At 56.7% G+C, this 14920-nt stretch overlaps 1 long non-coding RNA gene across 1 annotated transcript; it reads right to left on the reverse strand.

Moving 5' to 3' along the window:
- Positions 1 to 2129: 2129 nt before the first annotated feature.
- LOC112542785 (uncharacterized) lies at positions 2130 to 10609 on the reverse strand. The gene is made up of 4 exons (XR_015797328.1): positions 10492 to 10609; positions 8842 to 8923; positions 5248 to 5357; positions 2130 to 4734 (listed from the first exon to the last, which is right to left on the reverse strand). It is a non-coding gene; the product is annotated as an uncharacterized LOC112542785 (long non-coding RNA).
- Between the last annotated feature and the right edge of the window lie 4311 nt (positions 10610 to 14920).

Here is a 14920-nt window from a genome sequence, read left to right on the forward strand (position 1 = left end):
GTGGCAATAACCTGCTCTGTCGATCTAACTGCGGCTAACGGCAAAGAGCGGAGGTTCTCCTGATGCGAGCAGAGACTGCGGTTCAGCCTTTCTGAAATGCCTGACTTTTGGATGTGTTGGACCACAGTTTGCACCATTGTTCTCCAGCTGGGGAGGATGGGAGCTGTGATCTCATCATCTGGAGGGCGTCAGAAGAGATTACTCTTTGGGGCTTTCCAGATAGAGAAGGTAGGATCAAGAGGAGAGTCACAATGACAATAACGAAGATATCTCCTAAAAAATATCTCCTAAAAAGGAGAGCAATAAGCTTGGTTGAGGCTGAGAAAGTTGGTAGAAAGTCAATGCAGATCAAATTCTGAATAATTTAGAAGTGAGTATTAAAGAGCACGAGAAGAGCAGATTAGAAACTAAATCATGAAAAAGACAAACAATTAGACGGGAGAGAAATTTAGTTCAGCGCCACAAGGAGATGGATGGGAGAGTTTTAAAATTTCATGGTAACATTTAAAACAGTCCTGACAGTGGTTAAAATACAGCCTCCCTTTTTTCTATCTAATTATGTATTTTATCTTCCGGGGCAATCAAAGAAATAGTAAGCATAAAACTGATAAATTGGTTTAGCAGTTTATTATATTAAACACGGCCAGACTGAAAATCTGCTGACAAGAATGAGGGCCTCCTTGCCCGCCAAGGAAAACGCAGGACGTGTTTCCTCAGAGGAGACCTTTTGCTGAAAAGAGGCAGAAACCCCCCAGAGAGCCCCAGATAAAGGGGGGGGAGGTTAGATTGGATGCTCCCAGAGGCCCCTTCAACCTTACAGTTCTTTAAAATGGGCCTTTGAGGAAATTTAGAAAGAAGGGCAGGTGAGGGCCTTTTGCCTTTACAGTCCCAGATCCGGGAGAGCAGCCACCCCCTCCTCCCCCTAATTCCCCAAAGACCCCCCCCCGCAAGAAATAGGCTGAGCATAGCGGCAGGGGGCACAGGACCCTCCTTGGAAGCCTGCTGGGGAAGGAAGAACAGGCGGGAGGAGGAGAGGGGTCGGGGGGCTCATCCTCCTGCCGCCTGACCAGGGCATGAAATGGCCCCACCAGCTCTTCTTAAAGGACGCCACGAGCCCCGTGGTCTCATCCACAGCCCCCTTTAGGGCCTGTTCCAGTTTCGAGGGAGGGTTTCCCTCTTTCCCCGCCACAAGTCTTGATGTACAAACCACCTGCGATGATTCCTCACTGGCAAAGTGGGCAGGGGTGGAATCTGCCCCCTGAGGCTGCCATGGGCAGCCCCCTCCCTCCGGACATGGCCTTCCATGGCCTTCCATGGCCATTTTGGCTTGGGCTACAGGAGAGGCTGGACACGTGGCTTCTGCGGTGGCCGAGGCGTCATCGCCTGCCTAACGCCTGATGGGGACTTTCCGAAGTGCGGGGGGACCTTACCGCCTTCCGGCTTTGAGGCCCAGGACTAGCCTTTTGCGTGTGCGTGAGAGAGGGCTGGGAGAAGGAATGGCCTGGGGGCCTCTCCCCCCCCATTCATCCAGGACACCTGAAACTGACTGGGGGGGGAGGATGGGGGGGTTGGAAGCAGGGGACCTGGCTGGGGGAGTCTGGCTGAGATCCATTGACCTGATCTCAATTACCAGCCTGTCTGCGCTCCTCCCCCTCCCCACAGGCAGCTGTGGCTTCCACCTCTGGATCCCCAGTCCCCTTGGGCAGGCAAAAGGGGGGGTGCCAAGCAGGCCCTGCCCCGGGTTCTCCCCAAACCTGCTGTGAGACAGAGCTGGGCTGGGGGGGAGACGGAGCCAGTCTCGGGGGGGCAGGAAGTGCTCCTGAATGCCAGAGCTCCACCCTGGTGCTAAATCTGGGTCCAAACCCATCTCCTACCAGGCCCATGTCCCTTGAAGGCACTGGTGCAAAACACTTGCACAGAAGCAAGGCGAGCAAACTGTCTGGCGTGGCCATCTCCGAATGGATTACCGATCCAGCCCACATAAAGGGCTGCCACTTGTGTGTTTCTGCTGGCAGGTGATGCCACGTGTCAGGCAAAAACAGCCAGGGCAGTTTATTTTATTTTTTATTTTTTTATTAAATTTATATGCTGCCCATTTCCCCCAGAGGGAGACTCTGGGCAGTTTACAATTAAAAAATTGTATTACAATAAAGCAATAAAAATATAAATACCCCCCAATTAAAACACAAATAACAAATCTATAAAACAATATACAAATCCAGAAGATGGGGAAGCAGTATCAATCATCCCACGAGCCAGCTCCAGCACTGCGAGCCCCCGTCAGGCCCCCAGGCCATCCAGCATAGCCAGGATTTCACGCTCTTCCTGAAGGCCGTGAGAGTGGGTGGAAAGTTGTTCCACAGAGCAGGGGCCACGGCAGAAAAGGCCCTCTTCCTAGACCCCGCCAGTTGAAATTCCTTGACTGGTGGGGTCCGCAACATGCCCCTTCTGCCAGACCGAGTGGGGCGGGCTGATGTAACAGGGGCAAGACGGCTCCTCAGATAACCTGGTCCTGTGCCACGAAGGGCTTTAAAGGTGATAACCGGCACCTTGAATTGAACCTGGAAGCAAACCGGCAAGCAATGCAGCTCGCGAAACAGCAGTATTATTTGTGCTCCCCAGGGGTATTCAAAACTGTCCGTGCCACAGCATTCTGCACCAGCTGAAGCTTCTGGATATTCTTCAAGGGTAGCTTGTAGAGCGCATTGCAGTAATCCAGCTGGGAGGTGACCAGGGCATGAGTGACTGTGCAGAGGGCCTCCTGATCGAGGAAGGGGCATAACTGCCACACAACACAAAGTTGCGCAAAGGCCCTCCAAGCCATGACTGCCACCTGCTCTTTGAACAGGAGTCGTGAGTCCAGGAGGACCCCCAGATTACGCACCGTGCCTGTCTGGGGTAGTGCCCACAGCCACTCTGTCTTACCAGGGTTCAGCTGAAGCCCGTTGTCCCCACAGCCTCCAGGCACCGCGAGAGGATAGCCGCAGCATCACTTGGGTCACGCGGGATGGAGATATATAACTGGGTATCATCAGCAGACTGATGATACCTCACCCCATGATGCCGGATGATCTCACCCAATGGTTTCATGTAGATGTTAAATAGGAGTGGCGAGAGCACCGAACCCTGAGAAACCCCACAAAGTAGGGGCCGCGGGTTGGATCTCTCACTCCCTATCACCACTGATTGGGTCCGGCCTTGGAGAAAGGAGCCGAACCAGCACAGCTCTATGCCACCCAGCCCCAACTCCTGCAGCCGACCCAAAAGGATACCGTGGCCGATGGCATCGAAAGCCGCCAAGAGGTCAAGAAGAGCAAGGATGGACGCACTACCGCCATTCCGCTCTCACCAGAGATCATCCCAAAGTGCCACCAATGCTGTTTCTGTCCCATAACTGGGCCTGAACCCTGACTGGAAGGGGTCCAGATAATCCGATTCCTCCAGCATCCTCTGAAGCTGCCTCGCGACCACCATTTCCACCACCTTTCCTAGAAACGGAATATGGGAACGAAATGGACAAAAATTGTCCCGAAGGGTGGGATCTAGCGATGGTCTCCTGAGGAGGGGGTGGAGCAGGGCCTCCTTAAAAGGCTTTGGGAACACCCCCTCCTGCAAGGATTAATTGACCACCGCCAGAACCCACCCTAAGGTCACCTCCTTGGTGGCTTTAACCAACCAGGAGGGACAGGGATCTAAAATACAGGTAGCCGTGCTAACAGCCCCAAGGACCTGTCCACTTCCTCAGGGGCAACAGGTCAAACGGTTCCCAGATAACTGGGGAAATCTGCTCCCCGGGCATCTCCACTGGGCCTGCATCACGCTTGGCCTCCAACTGGGAATGGATCCGAGTTTCGCCATCCCTGTCCTTCCTTGCCCCCCCATTAAAGCATTCCTTGGCTTCCTTCCCAAAGAATGGCAGCAACTCGAAGGGTTGCCCCTTGCCCTGCTGGCCTGGCCTGGCCTGGCCTGGCCTGGCCAGGAATGTGGCTGTAAGGAAGAGCCCACTCCCTCTCACCTCTGGACTTGCCCACCCACTTTGGCCTCACTGTTTCGGTGATGGCTCCGCCCACCATGGGCATGCTCCTTCCGGCCAATGCCATGCCCACCGGGCTTGCCCTGGCTCTTGGGGAGGGGAAGCTCCTTGGCAGGAGACCCAGGTGGCACAGGCTCTGCCCTGTGGCTGAAAGCACCACTGGGCCAGTTTGTAGAGAAAGGGAAAAAGTTTAGCTCTCCATGCACACTTCATCCCCGAAGCTAACAAACCACGGGAAATCTCTCCACAGTCCAAACTTGATGGGCTACCCAAAACACGAAGAAAATATGTTTTGCCCTGTATTTAACGTTGTCAAGAGGAACACTGCAGTATCTCTTACACAACTCAACGTTTAGCTACCTGGGTCACAGCGCTGGAGTTGCAGAGTTAGAGCTGCTCCAAGCTCTTGCAGGTTGGGGGGCCAAAGTGGCTGCCCCCCGCCCACTACCAACCCCACACTCTGAACTAATGGACTACTTTTTTCCAGAATACTCCGGAGGGTTTGCCCGCCTCCCCGTCACCAGCCTGGCAGATCAATGAGTGAACAGCCTGTTCAGGTTTGCCAGGATGTTTTTATGTGCTTGCTTCGCATAAAGATCACCAAGGGAATGGCGCAGCCCGAAGCGACGTCTGCACTCCAGCGAGGTAAATCCTCTCTTGATTTCCCTGCCTTTCAGAATGGCTGATTTTATCCTCTGTAGCTGCAAATGGAAGAACAGTAATATTAAAAAGGGGGGGGGACCCAGCACCGAGTTTGGTATCACCTTCATGGCCATCTGCTTATGACAGCACCCAAGTTTATGGACGAAAAAGTGCAAGGCCTTTTTAGTTGGTGCACACACTTGCACTCCCAGAGACGGAGGGTGGAACTACTGTACAGTCAGCCGACAGACCAAAAGGCAATTACCGTCTGAGCCCTTTTCATACAGAACGTCACATTTGTCTAAGGAAAACAAAGGGCCTGCTCAGATAAAGCTTCACCGCACCTTCCCGGTTCCTCAAAAGGATTTCCAAAATGGTTATGTGCACCGTGACCTCTCACCCACCCGCACAGTGGGTCTGGTTGCATGCAAAAAAAAGCTGGGCATTTCCCTGAGAGCTGGGGAGCGCACAGCCTCTGCGGCTCCTTTCTGCTTGGAAGACCCACTTGGGAGCCCGGGAGCCAGGCCGCAGGATGACTCACGGTTTTAGGCTCTGGAGTCAGAAATACATACGTCTGCTCAGCCGCAGAGCAGGGGCCACCCCTTGGGATCGCTGGGCATGGAACGAAGGCCGCGCGTGCGGGTCCCGCGAGTCCCAGACTGGGTGTGTCTGAGTTCTGCTACTGAAAATGGGAGAGAAGGGGAAAGGGTTTTGGTGCCTGCCAGCTGGGAGGGAAGGCGAAGAGAAGCGACGAAGCATTGGCAGGCCTGCTGAGAAGCTGGTCCCTGTTGCGGGGCGGCGCCTAGCTGTGCCTGAGCATGAAGGCGCTGCTGCGCTCCTTGGCCAGCACGGAGACGCCAGTGTTGCCTCCTACCTCCACGTAGCGGTGGGGGCAGGGGTTTCTGTCACCCCCAGAACAGCGAAAGAGCTTCTTTCCAAGCACGGCACTGCACGGAAAACCTATTGCTAGGAAGTGGAGCTGCTGTGGAGGGCAGAGATTTTTTAATCACGCCTTTATTATTTTTTATAAATAACTCAAGGCGGCGAACATACCCAATCCTTCCTCCTCCTCCTGTTTTCCCCACAACAACCCTGCGAGGTGGGTGGGGCTGAGGGAGAGGGACTGGCCCAAAGTCGCCCAGCTGGCTTTCGCGCCCAAGGCAGGACTAGAACTCAGAGTCTCCTGCTTTCCAGCCTGGGCCTTCCCCATGAGACCAAACTGGCTCTTTGACCTTTGGGGATCTTCCTGATTCTTGGTGGAGGGGCAGGCTCCCAGCCCAGGGGCCCAGCCACGGCTCCACCTTCCAGTCTTCCTCCTTGCTCTGACCCGCTTCTCCATCTTTGGAGACCCCCGGCCCCTTCGGCCAGACCAGATGAACATTTGGCCTTCTCGGATGATGGAAGCCAGAAGATACCCAACAAAGATCCTGGTAGTGTGGGGAGGGGGCAGGCGTGGGGCAGAGGCCCACAGTGATTCATATGAGTCTGCCCCTCTGCACGGGGCGGGGATGGGACCAGCCTTCAGGTCTGTTGGAGGGAGAAAGGGAGGGCAGCCTTCCCTTCGGGGTCGAGGGTGGGAGAAGCCACCAGTTGTGTGATTTGCATCCAAGGCTGGGAGCGAAGCCGCCTCTGCTGAAGGGGAGGGAGTCCAGGGGGGCTCGTGGCCGCAGGGAGCTGGCCGGAGGCTTCTGAGAAGCAAGTGGAGCCTCCATGTTCGAAAGCAGTTTGCACCACAGTGGATGCAGAGCTGAAGCCGGAAGGAACCGGCCGGGGCCGCCTTCCCAGGATTCAGGCCGGTCCCGGTTGGAGACGAGATGCTCTCCTTGAGTTCTTACTCAGAGGGGATGGATTCGGCCTCTTACGTGGAGCCTCCATGTCCAGAGATGGTACTCCTGATGCTGTTGGGCAAAGAGGAGGAAGGGCTCCTGGTTGGGTCACTTGGCAACTCTTCGCTGGCAGCCCCGGGAGGAAGGGGCTGCATCAGAGAGGGTCACCCCTGCGCCTTCGGAAGGGGAGGCAAAACCAAGAGGACGTGGCGTGCAGTGATGCTCTGCTGCCACTAAGTGGAGCGTCCACGTTCAGGGGGATAGCCTGGAATAATGTGTGTGCGTGAGAGAGAGAGGTCCCGGGTGGAGGGATGGGCACGGGAAGCCCAGCCCCACTTTCTGTAAACCAGCATGATCTTGGCCACTGATCCCAAGCAGTGACAGGGACACCGTCCAGGAGAGAGCCCAGCTATTTTATTGACTTGTAGCATCACCGAAGCAATGAGCGTGAAACTGAGCAAACTCCGGGAGGCAGCGAAGGACAGGAAGGCCTGGCGCAATACGGCTCATGGGGTCACAAAGAGTCGGACACGACTTAACGACTGAACAGCAACAACAATGTCACATTTATACAGCCGCCCATCTCACACAGAGTGACTGTGGGAGGCGTACAACAATTAAATGAAATAAAAAATGGATAAAAATAATCATTAGAGAAAGATAAAAAGTGATTATTAAAATGAAGGCATTATCAACAATTTTAAATTTTAAAATATACAAAGCCACGCATCAGCTACGGGCTCAGCTATGGGCTGAGACGGCTAAGGGAACCTCCCTCTCCGGGGGCAGTCAACCCTGCTGGGGCTTCTTAGAAGTGTGGCTGAGAACAGGGCACTGGGTGACAGGAAGGCCCTAAGCCAGAAGGTTTGGGGCACGGAGCCTGGTGGCGCGGACCCAGCCAGGGGCCTCGTCCGCAGGGCTTGTGCTATTGCACCAGATGAACTTGCCCACCTGGGCTTCAATCAGTCAGTCAGTCAATCAATCAATCAATCAATCAATCAATCAATCAATCAATCAACCCTCCCGCTTGAGTAAAGGGAGATACAAGCCGAATCTTCTGCTTACCCAGCGAAGGAGATTTCAGCCCAGAGGAACCTTTGGGGCATCCAGACCCCCCCCCCCACTGAGCCAATTGCTAGCAGTTTGGCTGGGGGAGGCTTGTGGGGGGAGAGCACCTTCCCAAGATTGGGGGCTTTCATCTGCCCCCTCAGGGGAGAATCCCTCCTCCAGCCTGGCCCTGAAAGACAGCCTCCCCTGCCCCCACCCCCCAAGCTTGACCTCCTGGCACAAAGCTCCCTGCCCCCAATTTGAATCTGAAAGGGGGCCTGGAGGAGAGGGCCCTGACCTTCAACCTGGGGGTCAACTCCTCCAGAGCGGCTGTCACTGGGCGGGGAGGCGGGGGGGGGGAGGCCCCATTCCCCTGGGAAACTTGGGGGGAGGGGAGGGGGATGGGGGGAGCGGCTGCAGGCTGGGCTGGGGGGGGCAGCCTGACTGGTGGTGTTTGTGGAGGAAAAAGGTCCCTGGGGGGACGGGGGAAGGAGGGGGCAGCAGGGCAGAGCAGGGGGCCCAGCTCCCTCCAGATTCATGCAAAGAGCGGATGAAGCCTGGGGAGGGAGGGAGGGAGGAGGCAAAGTTTTGGGGGGACCACAAAGCAGCCCCCTGGATGAGGATAGGGAGGCCTTGGTGGGTTCTCCTTCCTCCCTGGGGACTTTCTGCGTCATTACAGAACCCTCCTCAGGAGATTTTGCCCTGGAGCGTGTTCCTGATTTGCTCCCTGCCCTGCCCGTCGCTCCCCCCAGGCATTCCCCCCTCCCTCCCTCAGCCGCACAGCCGCCCTGCGAGGTGGGTCGACCGAGGGGCAGCGCCAGGCCAGAGCTCTTCATCAAAAAGGTAGGTTAAGGCAAGGCAAAGCAGGGCCCCTTCCCCACTTCCATCCCGTCCTGGAGTCTCTTCTTTGAGGACCAGCAGATTTTAGCCCCTCGGTAGTGCCAGGCACACACTTGCATATGTGTGTCTGCACACATGCCCTCCCCAAGCCTTCCCTAGCGCACGCTTGCTTGCGCACATTTGCACCTGAAAGCCACCCCAAGGGCGGGTCAGTTGCCCTTTGACACGCGGGCCCCGGCTGGCTGGCGGCCGTGAAAAGCTTCAAAGCGTGTTTGGGGGAAGGAAAATTAATAGCATCTTGTTGTGGGCCAGTTGCTGTCGGAAGATGGGTTGGTTTCTGCAGCAGCGGGAGAAGCAGGAGGAGGGCAGGAAAGCAAGGCCCCCACTCTCAGCCCTCCTTCCACGCCCTCAGCATGCACACGTGTGTGTGGGCGTGCGTGTGCTGGCACTTGCCTAGGATTCACTGTTCTCCTGCTGTCGTTCACACACATTCCTGTCCCGGAAGCCCCCTGAAGCACACTCCCCTTTTGGAATTCTGAATAAAAAAAAATAATGTTTAGAAAGCAAATATATACAGCACACACAAAATAAACATATTCCACTGGGAAATTTTAAAGATAGGAAGAGAGAGAGAAAAATCTGTCATGGAGCTGATCTGAGGCACCATTCCCTCTCTTCGGTTGGTGACATTTACTTCCAGAAAGTGACCATCTTGGAGCGACCTCATTTTTACCTAAGTTTAAACCACGGCCCAAACTTTACCCTGGGGCGACTTTTGAAGTGCACCATCGCAACTCTTCCCATTCTATTTGTAACATTTGGCAATAGACAAGATCCATAATTCCGGGTACATTAAATATGTACGATTTCAAACATATGTAAATTCGCATTGTTAGCAAAACATCTGTTTCAGGATTGCTTGTTAACGCTGTTTTCGAGAAACAATTATGTGGGTAATATTCTCATTACGCCAGTTCCTATTAAGGGATTCTAATTATTAGTTACAGTTTTATCTTACTGACCTAAGACCTCCAAGGACTTAATATGAGTCCATTAAAAGACATATACGGGTTCCATATTTGCTAGACCGACACAAAGACGGTGCAGTTTAGGGCACCCTCGCAGGATCCCTGGGGGAGTCCTGGGCACTGGGGACCCTGGGTGCTCTCTGACCAGCAGGGCACTGCTTTTGGGGGAGGGGGAGGTCGAGCCTTCCTGGGGGCTGGACGCCTCCTGGCCGTGGATGGGAGGACCTGGCAGCCCTGGCCGGCTACTCCCCTTTTGGACCCACGGACAGAAGGAAGGTCACGAAGGAGGACGGCACTTATGCAAGGGGACTGTTTCCAGCAAGGATGCTCAGCGCTGGATGTCTCAGCGAGAAAGTTGTTGACGTCAGAAGACGTCTTTCACTCTCCGGGCCGGAGAGCTTCCCGCCTGCTGATCTGGCAGCTCTGAGAGGGTTGGACTAAATGTCCTCCAGGTCTCTTCTGGCTTCGCAACCCCGCGTGACCAAGGTTGGAAACTGATCTGGGAGAGGACCAGAAACAGCTGCTGCAAGGGAAAGACCCCAGGAATGGAGGGGCTGAAGCCACTTTCCTGAACAGCCCTTGATGATTTGAGAGCCATCCAGGAAAGCTTCAGCGCAGACAACCGAAAGCGCTTCATTGCATGGCACATTCATTGACACGTGATGCGGTGGTGCCACTAACCTGGCCAGCGTCAAAAGGGGACTGAATACACTCACTGACAGGCCAAGCAAGGGTTTTGGGTGGTACCTCCAAGGGGCGGCACTAGGCTTCCAAATACCAGGGCGATGGAGGGGGAGTGCTCCTCCAGCCCCGGCTTGGGTGCTCGCCAGCGGCTGCAGAAACAAAAGCTGGACTAGATGAGTCTTGGCCTATTCCAGATGGCTCTTCCTCTGATCTCGAATTGCAGATCCTCTTCCCAAACAAGGGAAGTCCATTGGCTGATTCCAAGCTAGCCTGAGTCTAAGGTCACTCTTGGGCCCCAAGGAGGCTCCGGTCCCTTCCCCTCGCTGCCCACGGCCCACCCTCTTCCCCTCCATTTGTCTCGCCCCCTCTGACGCTGGAGAGCGTCACTCACCTGGTGCCTCACCACCACATCAGGCCCTGGGAAGTACCTGGCAGACTCTCCTGGCAGAGGCCGGGGACTCTAAGGATCGCTGCGTTTCCCAGGGCTCCCCCTACCTGCCTTTCCGTTACTGGAGCACCAGGAAGGAGGGCAGGAGCAACCCTCCCCTTCCGCCCGAGACCAGCTTTCCTCCACACGGGAGACCAGGAAGGCGTGCATTTCTGTAACGGTATGTGGGAATGACCTTGGGAGACGGGGCGGATGGGGAAGGGGGAAGAGATACTGCATAGGGAAGGATCAGATAAGAGGGGGCACAGCCCACAGCTGCATAATGGACAGAGAAAGAAAGGAACCTCCCTCACTTATCAGGCTATAAAAGAGACAGCAGGAGAACTCTACTTCCAGACTCGCATGATTCTGTTAATGGAGCCTTACAATAAAGTTGAATTAGCTCATCTGGTCGTGGTTCCTGTCTGGTCTACCTGGGAAGGCTGACAATTTCTGAGTCCCATGATTTGTCTGCATCAGGAATTAGCTGGTTGGGCAAAGGAAGGCGAACGGGGCAGAGCTGTGTGGAGGGAGGGTTACCCTCAGCCAACACCGGATAGATGCATGATGTTCACACCTGGAGGAGTGCAAGGATGGATTCCTAAAGGGGGGGGTCCAGGTTGGGGCTCTTGTGATGCTCTGAATGTCCTGAGCTGTGGTTCGGGTCCAGGCTGCGAGAGGCTGTGCCCGAGGCAAGGGGCCGTTCAGCCCAGGGACCCCTCAGCCCTGCCATGTCCTCCCTCCCTCCCTCCCTCTCTCCCTCTGCCAGACCTTAGGAGCACCAGCCATAGGAAATGTTGCTCCTGAGCTGGGGGGGGGGCGGCCTTGCAAAGCAGGTCAGGAGGCAGGTGGTGTCCCCCACTCAGTTGCCACCATGGTCGAAATCAAGGCTTACCCAGGAGAGCGTCCGAGACCGATTTCCTTAATGAGGCCGTGATGGGGCGGGAGAGACAGGAAAATCCAACTCCTCAAGGGAGCGTGTAAGAGAAGGCTGTTCCCGGGGACAGGTTAAAACAGTCCTCATTTTAAAACCCAGGTGGATTTTAATTTCAGGAACTGGAGCCTTGACATTTGCAGGGTGCAGATGAGGACATGGAAACGGTGCCACCCAGCCTACTTTCACGCGTTAGAGACCATCATCTATTCTTGTCTCTTTTTAACTTGAGGAAGCATCAAAGCCTCGGACAGAGCCCTGAGTGCGGATGGCGTTGCCTTTAGCCTGATTATTTGAGCATGGCTTTTTCAGCATGGCTTCGTGGTGGCATGGCAGCAGACGCCGCGTCTTTTGACCAGAACTGCATGTAATCGTTTTGTTTCAAGCCTTAGCAGCCTTGTCTTGCAACACCTTTTCTTCAGTCTCCAGGCACATACCTGCCCTCCATTAATATTTTTTTAATACAACGGCAGGCACCCGTGAGGTTACGCTGCTCCGCTTTCTCAACAGAGCCAGGTTTCAAAATCTCAATTCAAGGGTGACACAAGGGGAGCTTTGGGGATGATTTCGTTCTGGAAATGCCGCGTCCCCCTCCCAGCCCGCCTTCTCGCTTTATCTCCCGCTGCTCCCCCCCCCCGCCTGGCGGTCCAGTTCTGTGCCAGCCCCTTGGCTGGGCTAGACAGCCTCTGTCTGGGGGTGGGGTGCAAGTGGGCTGCTTGAATGAACGTAAAATAAATCAACTAGGGGGCCTGGGGGGGGTGTGGAGGACAGACCGAATAGGAGCCCACAACTTCTGGGTTCAACATGGATCCCGCAGTCAGAGTTTTAACATTGCCCCTCTGTGGGGGTCATTGACTGTTGCCTAAGGAGTATTTATCAAGCCCTGGCTTTCACCTTTGATCTTGCTGACAGCAGTGGAAAAAATGAAAAAGGGGGGGGGAGTTGCCTAAGCACTAGATAATGGATGGAGCTGGGGGGAGGGAGGGGGTGGCGGCAGGGGGGCTGGACGTGCTGGGAAGCCCTGGGCCTGCGGAGTCCCCAACCGAAGGCCCCCGGGGCACCAGGTTGGAGAGGCCGAGCTAGTGGGGCCTTCTTTCTTCATTTTTAAGAAAAAGGTGTATTCCAGCAAGGGCCACCCTCAAAGGATGCGTCGCTTGAAAAAATAAAACAATTCAATTCCACTCTGTGCCTGTGTTTATGACCGCGCATTTCTCAGAGAGACTTATTGCTCAACTCGCCTGGGGCTTTTCCAGCTCTGCTTAACAGCATGGCGTAATGCGGCCCCCAGGTCCAGAAGCAGTCTACCTCCAACAAGCACAGGGTAGAAGAAGGGAAAACAAAGGCTGAAGCGGAGCTCGGGTGGCGCCTGGCTTGGCGGCTCCCGGGGCGCCGGGCTGGCCGGAACGGGACCCTCCGGCGGTTGGCTCGGAGCAGCGTTTCTCACCCGGAGCCCCTGAAGACGCGCGCTGGGGAACTCCGGCGCCGGAGTGCGCGCCTCGCCGAGGGGCGCCGCTTGAGAAAGCCCGCTCGGAGCGAGGCGCGGGCAGCAAGTCCCTCGGCTCCCCGCAGCCCGCCGGCCCTTTGCCCGGCCGTCGCCTTGTCTCCGTGCCCAGCCCGCCCCCGGGTGGCCCTGCGCAGGGTGCGGCGGCTGGCTCGCCCCGGCGCGCCCAAGGACCCCGGCGAAGCCCGGCCTCACTCTCCGGGGCCAACGCGAGGGAGCCCAGAGCGCCGGGAGCCCGGGTCGAAGCGGGACCGCCTCGGCCGCGCGCCAGCGCCTCCCGCGCCCCCGCTTCGCCGAGGGGGCTCCGAGGGGCCGGCGGGCGGCGGGGCGGGAGGGGGGCCTCCGGCCGAGAAGGGGCGCCGCGGCTGCGCCCGGGGCGAAAGCCCCGCCGAGAGGAGGGGGCTCCCGGCGCGGGTGGCGGCGGCCGAGGGGGCAGGGCCGCGGGGCAGGCGCCCGGTCTCCCCGTCAAGGTCCAGAAGGAAGGGAAAGCCAGCCGGGGCGGGGAGGACCGTCGTGGCCGTCTGCAGGAGACCCTCCGGATCCTGGAAAGGGGCTGGGGGACATGGGCCTGGGGAGCAGGAAGGCCTCTCGCCTCTTGCTGTCAGCGGGGGCGGTGGGCCTCTCCAGGCCCCTGCGACGGCCCTGAGCCCCGCACCAGCCCCGCCCTCCAGCTGGCGCCCTTGGGCTCCCGGGTTGAGAGGGCCACAGCCGCGTCCGCGCCTCCTTTGGGACACGCGTGGGTTTGTAACAAGAATGAACCCTCTTTTTAAAAATGGAACTCCAGGCGGGAGTTCGAGCTGCTCTTAGTCCTAGGTGTGCTTGGACGGGGCGCCATCAGGTAATCCCGGGGCGGAGCCTGAGCTGGGAAGCCAAACACGGGCCTGGGGGACCAGGGCCATGGCAAAAAACTCACTTCTGCTGTATTGCTGAGGAAACAACATGGCACTTCAGCTGGAATCGAGCCTGGCGGGCCTGCTCTCAGGAAGCCCCAGGCAGGACCGAAGGCTCAGGCCGCTCGGACCGGACGGCAGGGATGGACGAGTGCAGCCGGGATGATGCGCTCAGGCCGTGAGCCTCGCCCAAGGCGCCCGGCCCTCAGGCCTCGGCTGCCAGGCCCAGGTTCCCCCGGGGGGCGCTGGAGCAGGCGGAGGACGGCCGTGATAGTCCGTGGCAGCGTTTCGCAACCTTGGCCGCTTTAGGTTGGCTGGATGGGGAATTCTGGGAGTGGAAGTCCACCCATCTTAAAGTGGCCACGGTTGAGAAACGCTGGTCTATGGGGTCCCCAAACCAGGAGTCTGGTTTCCAGCCCACGGATTTTAATGAAAGCTGCCGCCTTTTAATCCAATTTGTGGGTCGGAAAAGGGGCGGGCGGGCGGACTCCTTTGGACCGTGGGGAGCATCGTGCAAATCCAGTGGACGCAGCGCAAAGGGCCACTGGCCTGGACAGGAGAGCAGAGGGCAGAGAAGAAGGAACTGGCCCTCGAAGGAGAAGAACCGCCACAGCGTGCTTATTTACATGGGCCTCTAGGCCACTGCAGTCCCGAACCGCTAACAGTTCTGGGTACAGTAATAAGATAAAATAAGTAATAGGATTAAGGCAACTGCCAAACAGGAGCCAAGAACTGCTCCGAGGGAAGAGGGGTGATTCTGTCCTCCAGAGGCTTTGCACATTCATCCCGAACTCCCTTTCCCCTGAAAGCAGAAATGGGATCCAAACGCCGGGGGGGGGGGGGCAGACAGGGCCAGAGCTGTGGGTCCTGCCAAAGGTCCCGATTCAGAAGGGGAGGCCGTAGCTGAGGCCAGCAGACAGGTGAGTCACAGTGCGCAGTGTTCCCCTTTCTTGCGGCTGAGCGCGCTACGAGTCACTGAAGGCTGCATCCTAAAATTCAAAATGACATTAGGCAGAATGGAAAAACTGGCCAGTGCCAGATGTTGGGCTCTGTGCTTTAAGGTCTGGC

The sequence above is a fragment of the Python bivittatus genome, unplaced genomic scaffold, assembly GCF_059951505.1.
Source record: "Python bivittatus isolate LINGU-HERP-01145 unplaced genomic scaffold, Pbiv_v1 ctg000500_np1212, whole genome shotgun sequence".
In the NCBI taxonomy this organism is placed as follows: Eukaryota; Metazoa; Chordata; class Lepidosauria; order Squamata; family Pythonidae; genus Python; species Python bivittatus.